The sequence below is a fragment of the Lotus japonicus genome, chromosome 3 (assembly GCF_012489685.1).
Source record: "Lotus japonicus ecotype B-129 chromosome 3, LjGifu_v1.2".
NCBI classification, from domain to species: domain Eukaryota; kingdom Viridiplantae; phylum Streptophyta; class Magnoliopsida; order Fabales; family Fabaceae; genus Lotus; species Lotus japonicus.
Window position 1 is genome coordinate 93,490,959 of NC_080043.1, and position 21,070 is coordinate 93,512,028.

General features: G+C 38.5%; 1 pseudogene; it reads right to left on the reverse strand.

Moving 5' to 3' along the window:
* Positions 1-475: 475 nt before the first annotated feature.
* On the reverse strand, positions 476-2,136 carry LOC130745044 (NAD(P)H-dependent 6'-deoxychalcone synthase-like; annotated as a pseudogene).
* Between the last annotated feature and the right edge of the window lie 18,934 nt (positions 2,137-21,070).

Consider the following 21,070-nt stretch of genomic DNA (forward strand, 5'->3'; position numbering starts at 1 on the left):
CCTATTAGAAAGAATGTAGCTTAATTTAATATAGCAAGCTACTAACTTTTTCATCCACATCAAGCATGGAACCAAAAAAATAAGAACCTTTGTTTAATAAAAATTATCACATGACTGCAGTTTTTCCAATGATACTCAACATGAAGGGATGAAATGACGAAGAAGGGTTATCAAGATTAGAATAAAGATTTGAATAAAGTTTGAGCAGATCAGAATCTGAAAATCCAAGTATTTCAGCATTCCCAAGTGTGATGAAGGAAGTAGAATTTATAGATAAGATTATGGAAAGACATATGTTGGTGAAAGAGAAATCTTGAAGTCCAACAAACCACAATGACCTATAGCAGCAATTGTTTAATCACTTCATTTCTATAAATTAAATAATGGTGTCCTTCATATAACCAGTATTCCCTTGGTGGTTCTGAACTCAATGCCACCATTTGAGTTGTTGTAGATATGAACATGCTCCACAAGATTATTTGATATTGAGAAGAGGCTTGGTAGGTTCTTTGATCAGCCTCTCTTGATGGATTTCACTTATTTTCTTGTAATCGTTCTCAGTCAAAGAGCAACCAAAGATTGCAAGTTTCGTTGCATCCTCTCCTTGTCATAGCTCTTCGTCACAAAAGTTAACATGTTTATATATCCATCAAAGACAAATATGTGAAATGATTGGAGATTAAGTTTCTGAACAATAGTTAAGTTAAAAGACAAGATCTTCAGAGAGAAAAAATAAGTCAGAGCTAAATTACTATTCACTAATATTGCTACTTTGAAATTAATATATGGTGATACACTATCAAAAATTTAATAATAGTAGATAGATACTTGGGCTATAGTCTTGCCATGAGTATCCAATTCTTTCTGTCATTATCCATCGCTAAATTAGCTCCCCTTAGCTCCCCTGCTGACACCCATCCTTAGGGGTGAGAAAGCAGTTATGCCAAATTGCCAATACAAGGCCTTTTCCTTGCAAAAGTCTCCAAGTTTCACTTGTTGCCAACCAAGGTTAACTTCCACCTCTTTGGATTAAAATCAATGATTAATATTAGGTAAAGTGTTAAACTAACTTATGAGCTTATATCAATTACTTGATCGATCACTGGTGATATGGTAGCAAAGCAGAACAATTTCTCAAGCTTCTTGATAGAGAAGTTGTTGACTCCAATGGCCTTGGTGAGGCAAAGTCTCTGGCTTTCCTCCATTGATGATCACACTCCCTGCATGCCAAATTCCATAATCTCTAATACTTCAATAAGGTATTTGACTGCTCCTTGTTTAGTAGCAAAGGGCCAGTGGATCAAAAAAAGGTCTAAGTATTCTAGTTGAAGTGTCCTGCATGGACGAATAAAGAGTTTTCACATAAATATGGCTAAACCAGCTCAAGAAGTTGGCACGATCATTCCAATTAATAAATTAAAATTAACGCAGTTGTGACTTGTGATCATCACCTTTGAGATTTATGTAGAGCAGGAACAATGAGTTCAGGATGGTTGTCAATAACCCAAACTTTGGAAGTAACAAAGAGGTCATCTTTGGATGCAATTAGTCCAAGTTGATGTTTTTCTGCTATAGCTGCTCCTACAGACTGCTCCACCGCATATGCTGCAGCAGCATCAACATGCTTGTCATCCTGCTTGACGGCCTCAAGAACTACATCTCATGTACTAATCATATTGGCTGCTTCTGGTGCAGTGCTGAGGCACATCACCAGTATCCTCCGCTACCCGGTGGAGGATTGGAGAACTACTTTAGGCACCGTGGTGGTGGCCGTTTATTTTGCAAACTGAAAGTGAAGCTATTAGAAAGAATGAAGAGATAAAGAGAAACTGCTTGTATTAAGATAAAAATACAGATAAGGCAAAAAAATAATTCAGTTAATGTTGCATCCTGTTCTTGCCAATTGGGTACAGGTAAATGTATGGTTTGCTCAATAGCATAAGAAGTGAACCGAAATATAAATCCTGAAAAGAGATCCAATAGTGAGAGCAAAGATGAAATCACAGTCGGTGATCTACTGTGAAGGGAAACATACATATTTTCTGCAAATAGCACCAATATTTACCTCGTGTTAAAAGTAATATCTACCTGAACTTTCTCCATGTAATCAATCATTGGTCTTGGATTTTCCTCCATCCATTATGCTTCTTCTTGAAAATCTATCCTCTTCCACATTTTCTAAAGAATAAAAGAGATAAATTTGATAATTAACTTGTCAACTATATCAGTGAAATTGCTTGAGATAATGCATTCAAATATGAAATATGACACATAATTAGAGTGTCTCAATCGCAGAAATGGATCAGACACTATCACTTGGCACTGATTGCAACTGTTGGTTGTTGGATAGGCCGATGCAAACAGGTTGTCGAATATATGGTTCACAAAATATAAACGGTTTTACTTAAAAATGAAAATGAGACAAGCTAGGATCCATGTATCCATCTTTAAGCTACGCTATGGAGTACTACGAAATCTTCAACTTTTCAAACAACTTTTATAAACCAACGATGGTGAACTGTTTCAATCAAGACATCAGAATATTAACCATCAAAGCAGTTAATGCATGTTCTCAAACAGAAAGTGGAAAATATGTCTTCACAATTCATAGAGAGCATTGGATGTGTTATCATATCAGATACAAAGGCTTCAGAGGGTGTGAGACCTAAGTTTTTAAGCTTAGAATAAATTAGTGGAATTTCTTATTCACGAATAAGTTCGATGTAACGTGAAGTAAGAAAACAGGACACGCGTTTGTTAAATGGAATAAATGTATGAAGAAGATATTTCACGATAAGGTTAAGGATAAGATTCGAATTGACGAACTTATGACGCAAGTATTATTCGTTTACGCCTAGGACAAGAACATTAGGAAACGATTAATTTAACCCTTGGAACACTATAGGAATAAATTCCAAAAAAAAAAAATCTTCAAGAGGAATATAAGAATTTCTCTTATTCCTTTCCATGACAAGCGTTTCGATACGAAACCCTGGGATGTACGAACGTCCGATTCCAATTCTCGGAAGTTTGCCGAAACTAAACCCCTGATAGCTCAAGAACCCTAAAATAAACCGGCGATAAAGACTTTTTCTATTCGGAGCTTCAAACGAAGATTCCACACGCGTACACCTATTTCTTTCGATGTTTTGAATCTTTCTTCAGAACGAAGTTTTCTCATTCGACATCAACTGCAAAAAGTAGTTTTTCGGGATAAATCGATTCACACCGACTTTGGATCATTTGCCTTAATTCCAAGAAACCTGTTTCGAGTTCTGGAATTCTGTCGCCAGAACCTATCTTAGAATCCACAGAGGAATGCGCAGGAAAAATCAGAATCGCGAAATTTTCCATTTTCCCGCATTTTCCATCACCTATAAATAGCAAAAAAATGGAAAAACTTCCCCACCACCATTGTTGAGGCTGCGAGCAAGAGGAGAAGGGAGAGGAAAAAGATTTTCGCCGTTTCTTGCCTGATCGTCTCACTGACAGTTGCTACGCGTAGACATCGAGGTATATATGCTATTCCATACTTCTGATCGTCAATTATGTCGTTTTTCTCTATGTTTTTCTGTGCTCAAAGTTTCGAGCTTTTCGTAAAACTGTCCAAATAGCTTGATTTTAGTGTCTAAACATATTCCCTACCAACCCAAGAGTACTTCTAGCGGATTACATTTCGCCGAAACTCGCCGAATCGTCGCCGGGCTTCGATTCTGCTTAAAATACCCATTTTCCGACAAAAGCTTCGCTCTTTCGGCTTAAAACTCTCGACTTAGCTTAGTGTCAGTAGGATTAGTTGTCATAAACGTCGTTAGTGACATTTCTATCCGATTAGTTTTTCGAAATTCCAATTTTGAATTTCCGAGCTAAAAACACTGACCAAAATACCCTTGCTTCAATTTTCGATCCGAAAATTTTTCCGAGCTTTAATTCGCCTTAGTTACGACTAATGATAACCTAGGAACCAAGTTTGATCGAAGAAAAAGCGCCGGAACACATTTTGATGTGTTATGGCCGAGAGCTCCAAGGGGGAGGAGGAAAATTTGATTTTTCGAAAACTCGTCTTATCGCGTTAGATTATCGTACTTCGGAGTTTATAATGCTTCGTGTAACCCTAGTAATTATTGTTTGTGTAACGCCCCGATTTCTCGAGTGTTACACAGTAACTAATTAACCAATTTTCGTAAAGAGTTTTCGTCGATTCACTTATTAATCTTCAATTAATGACAAACCTTTCATTTTACAAAAACTCTTGAAACATAACCTTTCCAAAAACACGCGGAAGTAACCAACTTCGTAAAACTTTTTAAATAACCAACTGTAAAGAGTACGAAACAAAGGCCTGAATGAAAATAAAGATTACATCAAAACTTGTTCATTCGAATTTAAGCAATAAAATTGTTCGATACCAACACTTCGGAAACTCTCAACCCCAACAGAAAACAAAAGACTCTCAACCCAAACCCTATTCCTTAGCCTCTTCCTCTTCCTCTAAAGTGTAGTCGTCCTCCAGTATTGGCACGTCACGTAGCATCAACTCCCAAGAATGAGTCATCGCCATTATCTTCACGACCATCTACCCCCCCCAAACAAACACATAGCAAACAAGCAGGGTCAGGTCCAACAAAAGAATGATAATGACAAAATCAACAACAACATATATAATATAAGTACATTATATGTCTTTTATGGGAAAGAGTCAGTTACTAACGGAATCTCACTTCACACAACCCACCAAAACTTCCATGGCCATAACACGATCATCCGCAGATAAACAAATCTCGGAGGGGACTCACCGTACAACCCTCAATCATGTGGGGGGACTCACCGTCCGCCAGACTCACCGTCCGTCCACAGAATCACAAGGCGACCGCAGTCAGCCAATCACGTGGGGACTCACCGTACAACCCACAAAACACCCTCGCGTGCAAGGTACCATCGTTCTCATGGTCCATAGTCCTCACCAGACCTATGTCCAATTATTCACATTTACTTGCAAGCGAGTTTATTACACTTTTCTCTTTGTTAAGTCTCTAAAATCAATCCTAGAGTCTTATCATACTCTTTATACAACAACCTTCACAACACAACATTCACGGGTTACAAGGGAATTACGGCTAGGTGAGCGACCCTTGAACCATTAACTCAGAAAATAAATATAATCCACGTAAAGGAACGCAAGAACATTCACTCATGCATAATATATCATCGCAACTTCAACATATTGACAGCAGAAACAACTTTCACAAAAATAGAGCCACAGAATGCATCTTTCAACCAAAAATCACGTATGATACCTTTCTAGAAAGCTATTTTAAATATCTACAACTCTCTAGTTACAGACTTGTTCATTTGAGTCCCAGAATTAGGTGATATTAGGCCTTAAAGCTAACTGTCCGGAACAGGAAGACAGCAGGTGTGACAGTTACTAAACACGACCCCCAGATCACATTACTAAACCAAAAATTATGATTTTTATATGTCTGGAAAGATATTTCGAAAATCTACAACTTTCATTTTAATCACTTTTTCATTTGATGACCATAAACAGGTAAAAAGGGGCTCTGAAGTCCGCTGTCCAGTACAGGAAACTGGCAGCGAAACTTCCACCTCTAGTTTAAGCTATAAACCATCTCATCCCAAGGCTTTAAGCTATGTTCCAGCAATAAAATCAAATCACATAGGTCTCATATGATAATAGTACAGCAAGCAAACCTTCAACCCAAACCCTCATGAAAACCCTCAACAATCAAGATTCTTCACAAACAAACATAGCAACAAGTCCCTAATAAACTACCCAAGTCCTAGGACCAGCCCTTACCTTGTTTGGTGATGGAAAAACAGAAGTTTGGAGATGGAAAGAAGGTTCAAAAGCTGCTGTCCTCGTTCTCTATTTCCTCTCCCTCGCGAATCCCTCTCTACTCGCGCTCTCTCCCTTGCTCGCGTGCGTGACCGGCGACAATGGTGGTGGCTTGGGCGGCGGCTCCCTTCTCTTCTCTCACACGTTCTCTCTTTTCTCTCTTCTGCTCTCTCTTTGTTTTTCACGTGAAGGTGCTGTAATGTATCTCTGTTTTCTGATTGTGGAAGAATAGGGTTTCCCCCCCTTGGCTAAAATCCCATGCAACCCACAAGTGGGCTAGGGTTTTGTTTTCCACAAGCCCGACCCAAGTCCAACCTTAACCCACCAGTCTAATTACCTAATCAGACCTGAAACTTACTAAAACCTAAGCCCTCAAAGGTAAATTCATAATTAAATTCGGACTTAGAAGAAAAACAATGTAATAATCCCGCTGGCACTGTACAGCCGGAACTACGTTCACTAAAACGGGGATATCTGGAGCTACAGATATCGGATCGACACGAAACCACTTGGAGAATTTTCTAGACTTAAAGGGCTACAACTCTCATGAAGGAAGTTTTCCCAAATGAAGTCGTTAAGACCCTCTAAAAATTCGCACAAGTTGACAGTTCTAATCTGCCAGCTATCAAACATTAACTAAAACTTCAATTTTATTCAAACATCCATAAAATTGTTCCAAATTGAACTTAGGGCCTTACAATACCACCCCCCTTAAAAATAGTTTCGCCCTCGAAACTTAAGGGTTTACAAATAAATCGGGGTGTGACTCCCGCATCTTATCCTCTAACTCCCAGGTCGCGTCACCAGTCTCTTGGTTCCACACGACCTTCACTAAAGGCACCTCCTTGTTTCTTAAGCGCTTTATGCTTCGGTCGACGATCTTGATGGGTGGCACCTCCATTGTCAGATCATCTCTCAGCTGTATGTCGTCTGGCGTAATCACATGCGAATCATCTGCCATGTACTTCCGCAACTGCGACACATGAAGAACGTCATGGATGTTGGATAGAAACGGTGGTAGGGCGATCCTGTACGCCACCGGTCCAACTCGCTCCGTGATTTGGTACGGCCCAATAAACCTCGGAGTAAGCTTCTTGGACTTGATTGCCCTTCCGACACCTGTCATCGGGGTAACCCGCAAGAAGACATGGTCTCCGGCCTGAAATTCCAACTCCTTCCGTCGGTTGTCGGCGTAACTCTTTTGGCGACTCTGCGCGGTTCTCATCTTTTCCTGAATTCTCCTGACTTCCTCGGTGGTATGTTGCACCAATTCCGGGTCAATCACCAAATTTTCCCCATCTTGATGCCAGCATAAGGGCGTACGACACCTCCGACCGTACAAAGCTTCGTAAGGTGCCATGCCGATGCTCGCATGGAAACTATTGTTGTAAGTGAATTCGATCAATGGCAGCGTCTCATCCCAACTGCCCTTGTGATCCAACACACAGGCCCGTAGCAAATCTTCCAGCGACTGGATTGTCCTCTCTGTCTGCCCATCGGTTTGCGGATGATAGGCAGAGCTCAATCTCAACTTAGTTCTGAGGGCCTGCTGCAAGGCTCCCCAAAAGTGAGAGGTAAACCTCGGAACTCTGTCTGATACGATGCTGGTCGGTACACCATGTAGACGCACAACCTCAGCCACATAAATCTCCGCCAATTTCTCCACCTTGTACTTCAGGTTGATCGGGATAAAATGAGCGGTCTTTGTCAAACGATCAACAACAACCCAAATTGCATCGAACTTCCTCCGAGTTAAAGGTAAAGCCGTCACGAAGTCCATAGAAATACTGTCCCACTTCCACTCTGGGACATCTAGTGGTTGCAGCTTCCCTGCGGGCTTCTGATGCTCTACCTTCGCTTTCTGACATGTCAAACAAGTAGAAACATACTCAGCAACCTGCTTCTTCATCCCAGGCCACCAGAAGTGAAGTTTCAAGTCCTGATACATCTTGTTCATTCCGGGATGGATACTCAACCTACTCTTGTGCCCTTCATCCAGGATCAATCTTCTCATTTCTGCATCGTTAGGCACACATATCCGTCCCTTGCATCGCAGAATATTGTCATTCCCAATAGAGAACTCTGGTGCCTTTCCCTGAGTCACACGGTCTCGCCACTCAGCTATCCCTTCATCAGTCTCTTGTCTAGACTTGATCTCTTCCAAAAGTCCACTTGACACCGTCACCATTCCGAAACTCAGTCTTCCTGGTGCGAGCTTAACGTCCAAGCTCATATCTCGGAAAGCCTCGAACAGTTCTAACTCCTTGACCATCATTAAGGACACATGTATAGCCTTCCGACTGAGAGCGTCGGCTACGACATTGCTTTTCCCCGGATGGTACTGTAGAGTGAACTCATAGTCCTGAAGGAATTCCATCCACCTCTGTTGCCTCATGTTCAGATCCTTCTGATCAAATAAGTACTTTAAACTCTTATGATCGTTGTAGATCGTGAACATACTGCCATAGAGATAGTGTCTCCAAATCTTGAGAGCATAAACTATGGCAGCCAACTCCAAGTCATGTGTGGGGTAGTTCTTCTCATGAGTCTTCAACTGCCTTGAAGCATAGGCAATTGCTTTCTTATCTTGCATCATTACACACCCCAAACCATTGTGTGACGCATCACAGTACACGTCATAAGGTTCTCCTTCCTTAGGTAAAGCTAGTATGGGTGCGGTGGTCGGCCGCTTCTTCAACTCCTGGAAACTAGCCTCACACTTCTCCGTCCATGCAAACGGTTGATTCTTCTTTGTCAACTGGGTCAACGGCGAAGTCAACTTTGCATAATCTTTGACGAATCGTCTATAGTAGCCAGCAAGCCCAACAAAGCTTCTGATGTCGCTTGCCGTCTTAGGTTGCTCCCATGACAGAATCGTCTCGATCTTGCTAGGGTCCACTGCCACACCCTGACTTGATATGACATGCCCCAAAAATTTCACCTCCTCCATCCAGAACTCACACTTTGAGCCGTTAGCATATAGCTGTTTCTCTCGCAACACGCCCAACACCTGGCGTAGATGCTCCTCATGTTCCTCTCTACTCTTCGAGTAGATTAGGATGTCATCGATGAATACCACCCCGAACTTGTCCAGGAATGGTCTGAACACTCTGTTCATGTAGTCCATAAACACTGCGTGTGCATTAGTAACCCCAAACGGCATCACAAGATATTCATAATGCCCGTATCGAGTCCTGAATGCGGTCTTCTGGATGTCAGATTCCTTGACTCGGATCTGATGGTATCCTGACTTAAGATCTATCTTCGAGAAGATCACCGCTCCTCTAAGTTGATCCATTAAGTCGTCTATCCGAGGCATCGGATAACGATTCTTCACGATCACTTTGTTGAGTTGTCGGTAGTCCACACATAGTCTGGACCTTCCATCCTTCTGCTTCACCAACAGCACTGGTGCACACAAACGCACACAGGCATACACCTTGGGGCGCAAAAGGGATTCCAAAGCCCACTCTTCCTTCGATTGACATTCCATCAATCGATCTCAGAGTTCAAACATCTTAATATAATCAAACACTTAGTCTCAAGTATCACGGCAATGATACTAACTACAGACAATCTCACAGCCAAGCAAACATCTTAGCAAACAAGTCTACCCAATCTCACCGTGAAGCTTTGAAAACATCTTTATCAAAAACAAAAACACCAACGAGTTCGGAAACTCGTAAACCCAAAACCCTTAGTGCTCTGGTTTCTCAACCGGAGCTCTGATACCACAATGTAACGCCCCGATTTCTCGAGTGTTACACAGTAACTAATTAACCAATTTTCGTAAAGAGTTTTCGTCGATTCACTTATTAATCTTCAATTAATGACAAACCTTTCATTTTACAAAAACTCTTGAAACATAACCTTTCCAAAAACACGCGGAAGTAACCAACTTCGTAAAACTTTTTAAATAACCAACTGTAAAGAGTACGAAACAAAGGCCTGAATGAAAATAAAGATTACATCAAAACTTGTTCATTCGAATTTAAGCAATAAAATTGTTCGATACCAACACTTCGGAAACTCTCAACCCCAACAGAAAACAAAAGACTCTCAACCCAAACCCTATTCCTTAGCCTCTTCCTCTTCCTCTAAAGTGTAGTCGTCCTCCAGTATTGGCACGTCACGTAGCATCAACTCCCAAGAATGAGTCATCGCCATTATCTTCACGACCATCTACCCCCCCCAAACAAACACATAGCAAACAAGCAGGGTCAGGTCCAACAAAAGAATGATAATGACAAAATCAACAACAACATATATAATATAAGTACATTATATGTCTTTTATGGGAAAGAGTCAGTTACTAACGGAATCTCACTTCACACAACCCACCAAAACTTCCATGGCCATAATCACGATCATCCGCAGATGAACAAATCTCGGAGGGGACTCACCGTACAACCCTCAATCATGTGGGGGGACTCACCGTCCGCCAGACTCACCGTCCGTCCACAGAATCACAAGGCGACCGCAGTCAGCCAATCACGTGGGGACTCACCGTACAACCCACAAAACACCCTCGCGTGCAAGGTACCATCGTTCTCATGGTCCATAGTCCTCACCAGACCTATGTCCAATTATTCACATTTACTTGCAAGCGAGTTTATTACACTTTTCTCTTTGTTAAGTCTCTAAAATCAATCCTAGAGTCTTATCATACTCTTTATACAACAACCTTCACAACACAACATTCACGGGTTACAAGGGAATTACGGCTAGGTGAGCGACCCTTGAACCATTAACTCAGAAAATAAATATAATCCACGTAAAGGAACGCAAGAACATTCACTCATGCATAATATATCATCGCAACTTCAACATATTGACAGCAGAAACAACTTTCACAAAAATAGAGCCACAGAATGCATCTTTCAACCAAAAATCACGTATGATACCTTTCTAGAAAGCTATTTTAAATATCTACAACTCTCTAGTTACAGACTTGTTCATTTGAGTCCCAGAATTAGGTGATATTAGGCCTTAAAGCTAACTGTCCGGAACAGGAAGACAGCAGGTGTGACAGTTACTAAACACGACCCCCAGATCACATTACTAAACCAAAAATTATGATTTTTATATGTCTGGAAAGATATTTCGAAAATCTACAACTTTCATTTTAATCACTTTTTCATTTGATGACCATAAACAGGTAAAAAGGGGCTCTGAAGTCCGCTGTCCAGTACAGGAAACTGGCAGCGAAACTTCCACCTCTAGTTTAAGCTATAAACCATCTCATCCCAAGGCTTTAAGCTATGTTCCAGCAATAAAATCAAATCACATAGGTCTCATATGATAATAGTACAGCAAGCAAACCTTCAACCCAAACCCTCATGAAAACCCTCAACAATCAAGATTCTTCACAAACAAACATAGCAACAAGTCCCTAATAAACTACCCAAGTCCTAGGACCAGCCCTTACCTTGTTTGGTGATGGAAAAACAGAAGTTTGGAGATGGAAAGAAGGTTCAAAAGCTGCTGTCCTCGTTCTCTATTTCCTCTCCCTCGCGAATCCCTCTCTACTCGCGCTCTCTCCCTTGCTCGCGTGCGTGACCGGCGACAATGGTGGTGGCTTGGGCGGCGGCTCCCTTCTCTTCTCTCACACGTTCTCTCTTTTCTCTCTTCTGCTCTCTCTTTGTTTTTCACGTGAAGGTGCTGTAGTGTATCTCTGTTTTCTGATTGTGGAAGAATAGGGTTTCCCCCCCTTGGCTAAAATCCCATGCAACCCACAAGTGGGCTAGGGTTTTGTTTTCCACAAGCCCGACCCAAGTCCAACCTTAACCCACCAGTCTAATTACCTAATCAGACCTGAAACTTACTAAAACCTAAGCCCTCAAAGGTAAATTCATAATTAAATTCGGACTTAGAAGAAAAACAATGTAATAATCCCGCTGGCACTGTACAGCCGGAACTACGTTCACTAAAACGGGGATATCTGGAGCTACAGATATCGGATCGACACGAAACCACTTGGAGAATTTTCTAGACTTAAAGGGCTACAACTCTCATGAAGGAAGTTTTCCCAAATCAAGTCTTTAAGACCCTCTAAAAATTCGTACAAGTTGACAGTTCTAATCTGCCAGCTATCAAACATTAACTAAAACTTCAATTTTATTCAAACATCCATAAAATTGTTCCAAATTGAACTTAGGGCCTTACAGTTTGCTGAGTTTCTGATTCATTGTGATTGAATTCTGTGATTTCGCTCTAAGGTTCGTTTGAGGAATTCTGTGGAGCTGAAAAGGAAGGCTGTGAAGGAGAGCTTGAGGAACACGCTGGAGGAACTACAGGTGAGGGCTACTCACTGAATACTAGCTAATGTTTTAGGTGTCGACGAATTCGACTTGATTTATTGTTTATGCACTTGACTGCTAATTGACTGGGAAATGATTTCTGGAGGCTTCGGCCGAGTGAACTAATTGAGACGTGTGTCTCCGTTTTCTGAGGCTTTGGCCGACATTGTTGTTTATTTATCGCTTTGGTATTGATTGGTAATTGATTCACATGCTATATGCTAAATGGTTAATCTAGGATGTGTTGATATATGTTGCCATGACCGTTGGATTGTGCTAATTCGATTATGCAATTATACATATATCTGTGATTCGTCAGAGTGAGAAACACGGGCGATTGTGCCATACACATCATGAGATTTTGGGAAGTTTGACGGGACGAACCGAGGTTCGGGCCCTTATTATTGTTTTAATGGATCGAGACCTTCTCTGGGAATTACTTGGGATGTTGGGATCTTTTAAACTTTTAAGACTAGAGATAAACTTAAAAGGAAGCTATTTTACAAGGAAAACTCATAATACACTAAACAACCTCTGAACCCTTTAATTAATGATAACAATCTCATATGGAAGCTTAGGGTCTGGATATTAGTTTTGGAAAAATGAGAAGTGTCGTCGAATCCAAGTTTTGGGGAAACTAATAAGTTTCCGAGTATGTTGATACTCTTTGCTCGATGAGCAGTTTTGTTGTTTGGCTATCCAAAAGAGAAGCCGGGAAATTAATAAGTTTTCGAGTATCTCGATACTCTTTTGCTCGATGAGCAGTTTATTGTTTGGCTATCTAAAGGATAAGCCGGGGAACTATAAGTCCCAAGTACATTGGTACTCTTTGCTCGCTGAGCAGTTTTGACCATCGGATGGAGATGAATCGGATGATTCGAGAAGTCATCCCGAGTGATTGCACTCTTATCGTAATTAATTGTCTTTTGTCGCAGAATCGACATTTACCTTAGGGTAATCTTTTTAGAGACAATAAGTTAGCTAGAACACGTGACGAGTGAGGTCGGAGACATTGTTTGGCTAATCACTTTGCATTCAAGCACACATTTTGAGGTTAATACACGGTGGGATGCCGGACCTCGGTGGATTCCAAAAATGGTCATAAGACCCGGATTTCCACATAAGAACACTGCGGTGATTCTTAGTAGCAGACGGAAATGGCAGGCCTGCGGGTTTACTGCTGATCTGACTACATTTTATTTGGTATAAGAGACACCCGAGCGGAAATGGTCCCACCTTGGCCGGTGTTAGGGCTGACTCGTTGGTGCCCATCCTTCCGGATTGCATCTTGTTCCTCGTCATTGCATTCATGCACCATGCATACTGACTTAGTTGCCGAGTGTGATTGATACTTGTTAATCTTGCTTGAGATATGTTAATTATCAGCAAATATTATTTATATTCATTTGGGAAGATATACAATTTATAATGCTGTCATTATATCTAAGCCTATGTAGCTATTACTTAAACTTTACTTATTGAATGTACTATTATGTAATTCATTGAGTTGACCCTTGCACGTGCTACCTGTGTTTGGGGGGCTATGTATGCCCTTTTTGTCAGATGTCCATGGCGGACTGGTTCGAGATGGTCGTCCCTTCGGGGGGGACTAGGTTTGAGATGCTGGATTAGGATACCCCGGGCTCTTGGGTGGTCGACCCCGCCGGTCACCGAGCTACTTATTCAGGGCGAATAATGGAGGACCGCGTCGACAGTTTGGGAAACTTGACGCAGGGAGTTCTAAGACGCTACACCGTCAGCTTCAACCTACCACCGGGTGTGCACTGTGGACCTGGAGTTGTAGTACCACCACCACCGTCGCCTTCGGACGACGAGGACCCCTCGGAGGAGGAGCCTGTGGGAGGGACTTCATCATACTCTAGCTCACCCACCGTTGCGGCTGCTGTTGATTAGGGATCGGGTTTCGAACCCGCGAGACCAGCTCTGGAGGCAGATGCAGTCAAAGACCTAGTCGTTCTGGATTCAGATTCAGACGACGATCTTGCGGATGTGTAGTTGGGAGTGCTGTGGTGGCTCTGGTCTTCAGTTTCTCATTTTGGGGAAGGGTAGGTCCCCGACCTTTAGCTTTTTGTGTGGTTCTCTTTACGGGAATCACAGAGAGTTGGTCGGACTAGGAGGTCTTCGGGCTGTTTTTGGGCTGACCTACTTTCGTTTGGAGGACTGTATTCAGAATACTTGACCTTTTATTTTGGTTTGTACATATTCACCTACGGGCACTACTTTCCGTTACTTTCCTGTCACTGGAGGTTACTCGTGACGTGGCTTGCTTCTTACAACGAGGGCTGTAAATATATCTGTAAATTAGTTATGTTTATCTTTCGTCAATAAGTTTCTATTTCGACAAGTCTTTTATTTACTTAGAACAAATATCGAAAAAAAAATATTCACGTTTTTCCGCTTTGTTTTATTTTTGGTTACTAAAGTGACGCCACCGAAATCGGGGTGTTACAGAGGGCAAGTTAATAACAATGTGGTGGAAATCACGGAGGTTTAAGTTTCCCAGTAGGCAATATTCAACTACATTACCAAATGATTCATTCTGTTACTCATCCACTCACTCACTCGTCGGTATCATAACATAACCACATCTCGTGCATTTCAAAGTTATCAGTTAAATTAAGAACTAAAAAAATGTTGAAACCGTACCTCGTTAGGAGAAGATAAGCGATTCTTCAGGCAGTAGCAAAATCCGATTTTACTGCGAGAGTGTTAGATTTACGCAAAGGAAAACTGGAATCGCAATCACAGTAATTTTGTGTAGATTTTCTTTTGGCAGGCTAGGATTGTCGAGGGACAAAACCAAAATACAAATTGAACGAAAAGGGGAAAGGGAGAAGATTTACCTTTGTCTCTATTCAGCCGAGCCAAAGAGAATGAAAGAGAGAATGAGAGCTGCAATCTCAGTCGAACTCTGATGCTGTCATGGTGCCCGCCGAAATTGCAGAGAGCACAGTCTGGAAAGAGTAAGCACTGCGGTTGTGAAAGCGATTTGGCGGACAAAGGTAAATTGTCGTAGTTGCAGGCAGAGTCTGTGTCTTCGTGAGGTTCTCGACCAAGAGGATTGCTGAAGAACAAAATAAGGTTTTTACTGCGTTCATGTCTAGCTCTGTGCAATCCTTTAGAAATTACAACGTGACACGTGATCAAAATTGCTGATGTGGACACAATTGCTAGAAGTGTAAACATTGACATGGCGGCATTAGATTGCGCGGTTCTCAATTTCTATATTATAAATAGATAGATAAGGCTATGGTTACACACTTTAGCAATTAAATGTCTTCATGAACAACTGGAGGATCAAAGAAAGTTGCAGATTCAAATTGAAAACCAAGGGAAGCGTCTTCAGATGATGTTTGAGAAACAGATCAAATCGGATGAGCCTTCTGCTTCACTATCAAACGCAGTGTTGCCTTCTCCAGCTGACAATTTAGAAACCTCAAATGAGGGTCATGAAAAAGCTGGAATCAGCAGTAGCACACCGGAAAACTTACCCGAAGAAAGTTCCCAAGATAGAGGTGATGCTAAAGTTACTGATGCGGTAGATGGCCAATTTTCCACACCACCAACAAAACGGGTAAAGACTCTGTAGAGTTGATGAAAGCATAATAAATCGCAAGCTTATAGAGGCGTACAGTGTTTCTGCTTCTCCAAATAACTTGCTGGAATTACCCTTTCTTCTTATGACTGTGACTTCCTTAATCAGTGATTTGGGGTAAACTTTGGTGAAAGATGTTTTACTCCAGGTATTTGTTGTATATTCTCAATGAATTCTTGATAGCTCAGACACCTTGAAGCTTCTAGGAATCTCATCGGATCCGGGGATGTTTTCATAGATCTAGATTATTAGCGTTATGTAAGGTTTGACTGACTTCCAATTGAAGTTTTGAACATCTTTTTCATGCAAAAAAAAAAATGTCTTCATAAATAACATATCGACTTTTTTACTTTGGTAGTGTATATTTAGAATTTATTTACCAATCTAGTGCAACTTTTAAAATATTTACGAGACTAGTGTAAATCGCCATGGCTGATGGCGATATCCATTTTTTTTTTCTTCAGGTTTTAGAGAAATCGCCAATGGATCTGGCGATGTTCGGTTTTTTTTTGTATCGCCATTAGGGTTGGCGTTAAGATTATACATATATTAAAAAAAAAATTGTATCGCCATCATGAGTGGCGATTTTAATTTTTTTTTAAGAAATCTTCATTACCATTGGCGATGTCTCTTGTTTTTTTTGTCTTAAGCAATGAATTCTTTTTTTTTTAATACTAGACCCATGAATACATGCATGTTTTTTTTCTTACATGCATACATTTAATATATTTAACTAGTGCTTTTTTACCCGCGCGTTGCACGGGGAATATGTCTATTGTATTTGATATATCGATTCATATTTTAAATTATAAATATTTAAGATGCTAAGAATATAAGAATAATCATAATAAAGATGTAGATATTTAAAGAGCACAAATTTTGAAAAACACATAAGTTAATAAACCAAAAGCTTTAATTTTTACATGTGAGGTATAACTGAATTTTATTTGTGAAGATGTATACTCGTGTTGCATAAAGGGTAATGTTTTTGTGTTTTAGATATATAACAATACATAAATATATAATTATTTTTTAAATTATTAAAAATACACTTAAGTTATAGAAAATGAATTTTATTTTTTTTAACTCGTACAAATTTTCATTTTCATGTAAAATGTTTCTCCCCGTTAGATCTCGTAACTCTAATTTGTTAGCACTAATAAATTCAGGTCATAATTTTATAGTCCATATGTATTAATATTTTGTATTCCTCGTACTTTTCTTACTATCAAATTATTATAGTTATATACTTATATAAATATACACTCTTTAAATTTTGAAAATAATACTAAAGTTAATTATATTAAATTTATTCTATTAAAATAATATTAATTAATTAGTTTAGAATATAATGATTGTATAAAAAAAGTATAATGATACTTTTTATATAAAACAAAATCTCACGTAGATAGCATTATAGTACTTTAAAATTAAAACTTACAATTGAAAATTATACGCAAATACAAACAACAACCGCTTTTAGGTTTCAGAGCAGACTTAGATGCAAATCATCTTACTCAATGGATTCTCATTTATCAGAGAAACAAAATCTTATAAATTTCATAAATCAATATAGATTTAAAATTTTCAAATTAGCCAAGATAGATTTGTTTTGGAAATGAATTTTAGGTACAGAAATTTCTCCTCGTCATTTATACTCCCTCTGTCCCCTATTATAAGTCACTTTTTGTGAGTTTTTTTGTCCCAAAATATAAGACACTTTACAATATCTATGCAACATTAATTTTTTCTCTCCATGTTTACCCTTGTAGCATTTAAAGAATTTTCCTACTTTCCAATATTTTTCTTTATTATCGAGGTCACTTTCATTTATATCTACTCAAAAAGCTTCCAAAACTTATTTTTTATTGGTGGAAGGCAATAAAGACACCAAAAAAATTAATTAATACTCTCAAAAAAAATAAAAGATCCAAGCTAAAATCAAGAAATAAACAACTTAAATCTTAATCAAATCTAAAATTTAAAAAGGTACTAATTAAAGATAGATAAAAACTAACAAAGTCTAGCAAATCACAATAAAAACTCATAAAACCCTGAATTAAATAAAAATCCGAAAATTCAATAAAAATACGATAAAAATTAATTAACACTCTTTAGGGAATATGTAACTATATGGTTTAAAACTTATGAAAGGTGCTGGTAGACTGGCGGTATGTTTTTCACGGGAATTGAAAACCTTTTACCATGTACATTATGAGAGGGAAGGTAACGTTTGGCACAAAGAAAACTTATATAAGAACAGAGAGGGAAATATTGAATGGTAACATATTAACCATGTAATCAATATTTTAATTGTAAACATAAACGGGATGCCAATCATAAATAGATAAATATTTTTAATTTAAATTCACTTTAAATCTTTTGAAATATTAATAAAATATACAACAAAAAGTTCATATGCAAACAAATAAATGTTCTCAAGATTTAGCTTAAGCAAATAAGGGACCATAAAATTCTAAAGAAAATTCACCATTCCAGAAAAAAAAAATGCAACCTAGCAATAGGATTTGGCAATTCCAAATTAACACTAACCTATAGGTATTCAGTTGTAGAAGAATCCCACCAAAACTATGAAAAAATCTAAATTGCAAGGTGAAATGAATCACACTACTTTTCCTTAAGATTTGGATAACACACTGCAGTAAGATTTGGTTAGCCTAATTCATAAGCTTACAACATCAAAGAAACTTTTAATCCCCCTTAAAAAGTGAGAACAGATGGAAAACAATTCACCTTTCATGACCAGTGAGAACAGATAAATGTTGAAATAACATACATAACAATGAAAAATAAATAAATGGGATGTTCATCTATCAATGTTAATTTTTTTTTATCAACAAACACATTAATACATGAACATTACAAAACAATAATAATGAAACATAGAATGGGTTAAAACATGATTTGGCGAACAAAAGACACTTCTAGAACTACATGAAAGAATCATTAAAATTGAAGAAGAAGGACTACCAGAGATATGAGGAAAATGATATGTCTTTGACTTTTGAGTGATAACAATTCTTAGTCTACAAAGCCACAAAGCATTGTTTTTTACATACCTGGAACAAAGAGGCTGAAGCAAGAAGTGAGAAACTCGTTTTTGAGTTTGAAGAACATGCACTCTCAAATCTCAATTGTGATTTCCCTCGGTAACCATAAAAAAAAAAATTCTCAATTGTGATGGGGATAAATTTATAATGAAAAATTTAATTGAAGTGAAGGTCCATGTTGTTTTTGAAGCATATATGATTTGAGGTTTGCCATGGTTGAGATGAAGAAGGGAGAAATAGAGAAAATTGTGTGAGTATTTGGAGATAGAGAACGTATGAAGGTTTTTTTTTTTGCTCTTCTAACCCTTTTTATTTTCTAATATAGATTGATATTGATACTCTATATAAAAAACAATATTTTTTAGGAAGATTTTTTTAACAGAAACTATCTAACAAAGGTACATAAAAACAAACAACCTAAATCCTAATCAAATCAAAAATTAAAAAAGGTACTAAATAAATATAGATAAAAACTATCAAAATCTAGCAAATCACAATAAAAACTCATAAAATTCTGAATTAATTAAAAATCCAAAAATTCAATAAAAATACCATAAAAATTAATTAATGCTCTAAAAATAAATTAAGATTAAATCAAGAAATAAACAACCTAAATCCTAATCAAATCTAAAATTTAATGTGGCAAATAGGGCCAAGGTGGAAAAGCTGATGTGTAAATTATTAAATGAGAATTAATAGGTGGAAAAGCTGACGTGTAAATAATTAAGTGAGAATTAATCTCGGAGCGACACGTCACTAACTTGGCCTGTGAGAGCGACACGTCATGTTAAAAATAAATTAAGATTAAATCAAGAAATAAACAACCTAAATCCTAATCAAATCTAAAATTTAATGTGGCAAATAGGGCCAAGGTGGAAAAGCTTATGTGTAAATTATTAAATGAGAATTAATAGGTGGAAAAGCTGACGTGTAAATAATTAAGTGAGAATTAATCTCGGAGCGACACGTCACTAACTTGGCCTGTGAGAGCGGCACGTCATGCTAGAAGTTGTTCTTTTCTAATATAGATAGATATAGATATAGATGTGTTGCTATTTAACTATGTATATATTTTAACTATATATATATATTTAGGTTTTAAAAATAAAACTATTAACTAATAACTACATCAAAGTAAACCAAAAAAAGGAACGCCAGTACTATAAGTTATATAGTTTAAAAAAAAAAAACAAGACATCGCCAATAGGATTGGCGACACTAAAAAATTCAAAATCGTCAATTACTAGTACAGTAACCCGTGCTTTGCACGGTGAGAATTTCTTCACAATTTTCCTTGACCAAACTAAATTCTTCATTTAATAAAAGGTAAGATATTCCATTGCCCAGTTCAATAGTCTTAAGAGACAACCCAGTACATCATAAAAGTCATTACATGCGAAAAGGAAGTTAATATTACAACATACAGTGCATCCTAGCTACTGGTTGTCGTCGTGTATTAATACATCAATGAGGCCAACTTCTTCACTGGTGAAAAAAAAGGTTAAAGAGTCACCCTCTTTCAATGCATGTAATTTGCAGAAAGCCCTCCAACCCCTACCAATCCTCGCATATGTTCTTTGTTCTGTAACACCAAGAATTTTACAACGAACTTCTTTGCCAGTTGGACCTCTCAATAGCCAGGTTTGTAGTTCACCCTGGAGCAGATAGTCATAAACATGAGCAGGCAAATTCTGCAAAACACAACAATTAATTTTATAATCATTGTTTTAGAACTACAAAAGAAAAGTAAATTGGTTACACCATACCATCTGACTCGAAATTGATTGATTAAGTGAGAGTCTGCAAGAGAAGAAGCATGGATACAATATCCAATCTCGATCCTGAGGAGTTTGGATCTCTTCACAGTCGGACTCTGTGGAGTTTGCAACAACAATGGCAGGAGAAGGGGGAGTTGTAACTGGAGGTGGAGGGGGAAGTGGAGGAAGGTAACATACTTCCTCAAAACCTTCATTGTATATAAATAAATCAAAGTTGGAAAAACCTTGGTATTTAAGAAGGCACCAGTTCATCCCTTCCAATGAATAATACTTGCGGATCTCCAATAACCCTTGACACAAAAAAGGCTTTTCAGATTCTCTTTCATATGAAACCAAATGCATCTTTCCAATGGGATCAAACAACTTCCACTGCTTGGCTAGTTCATGATCAAATTCGACAGCAAATCTGGGTGAAACGAATGCTAGTTCCTAAACAATGAAAGGGG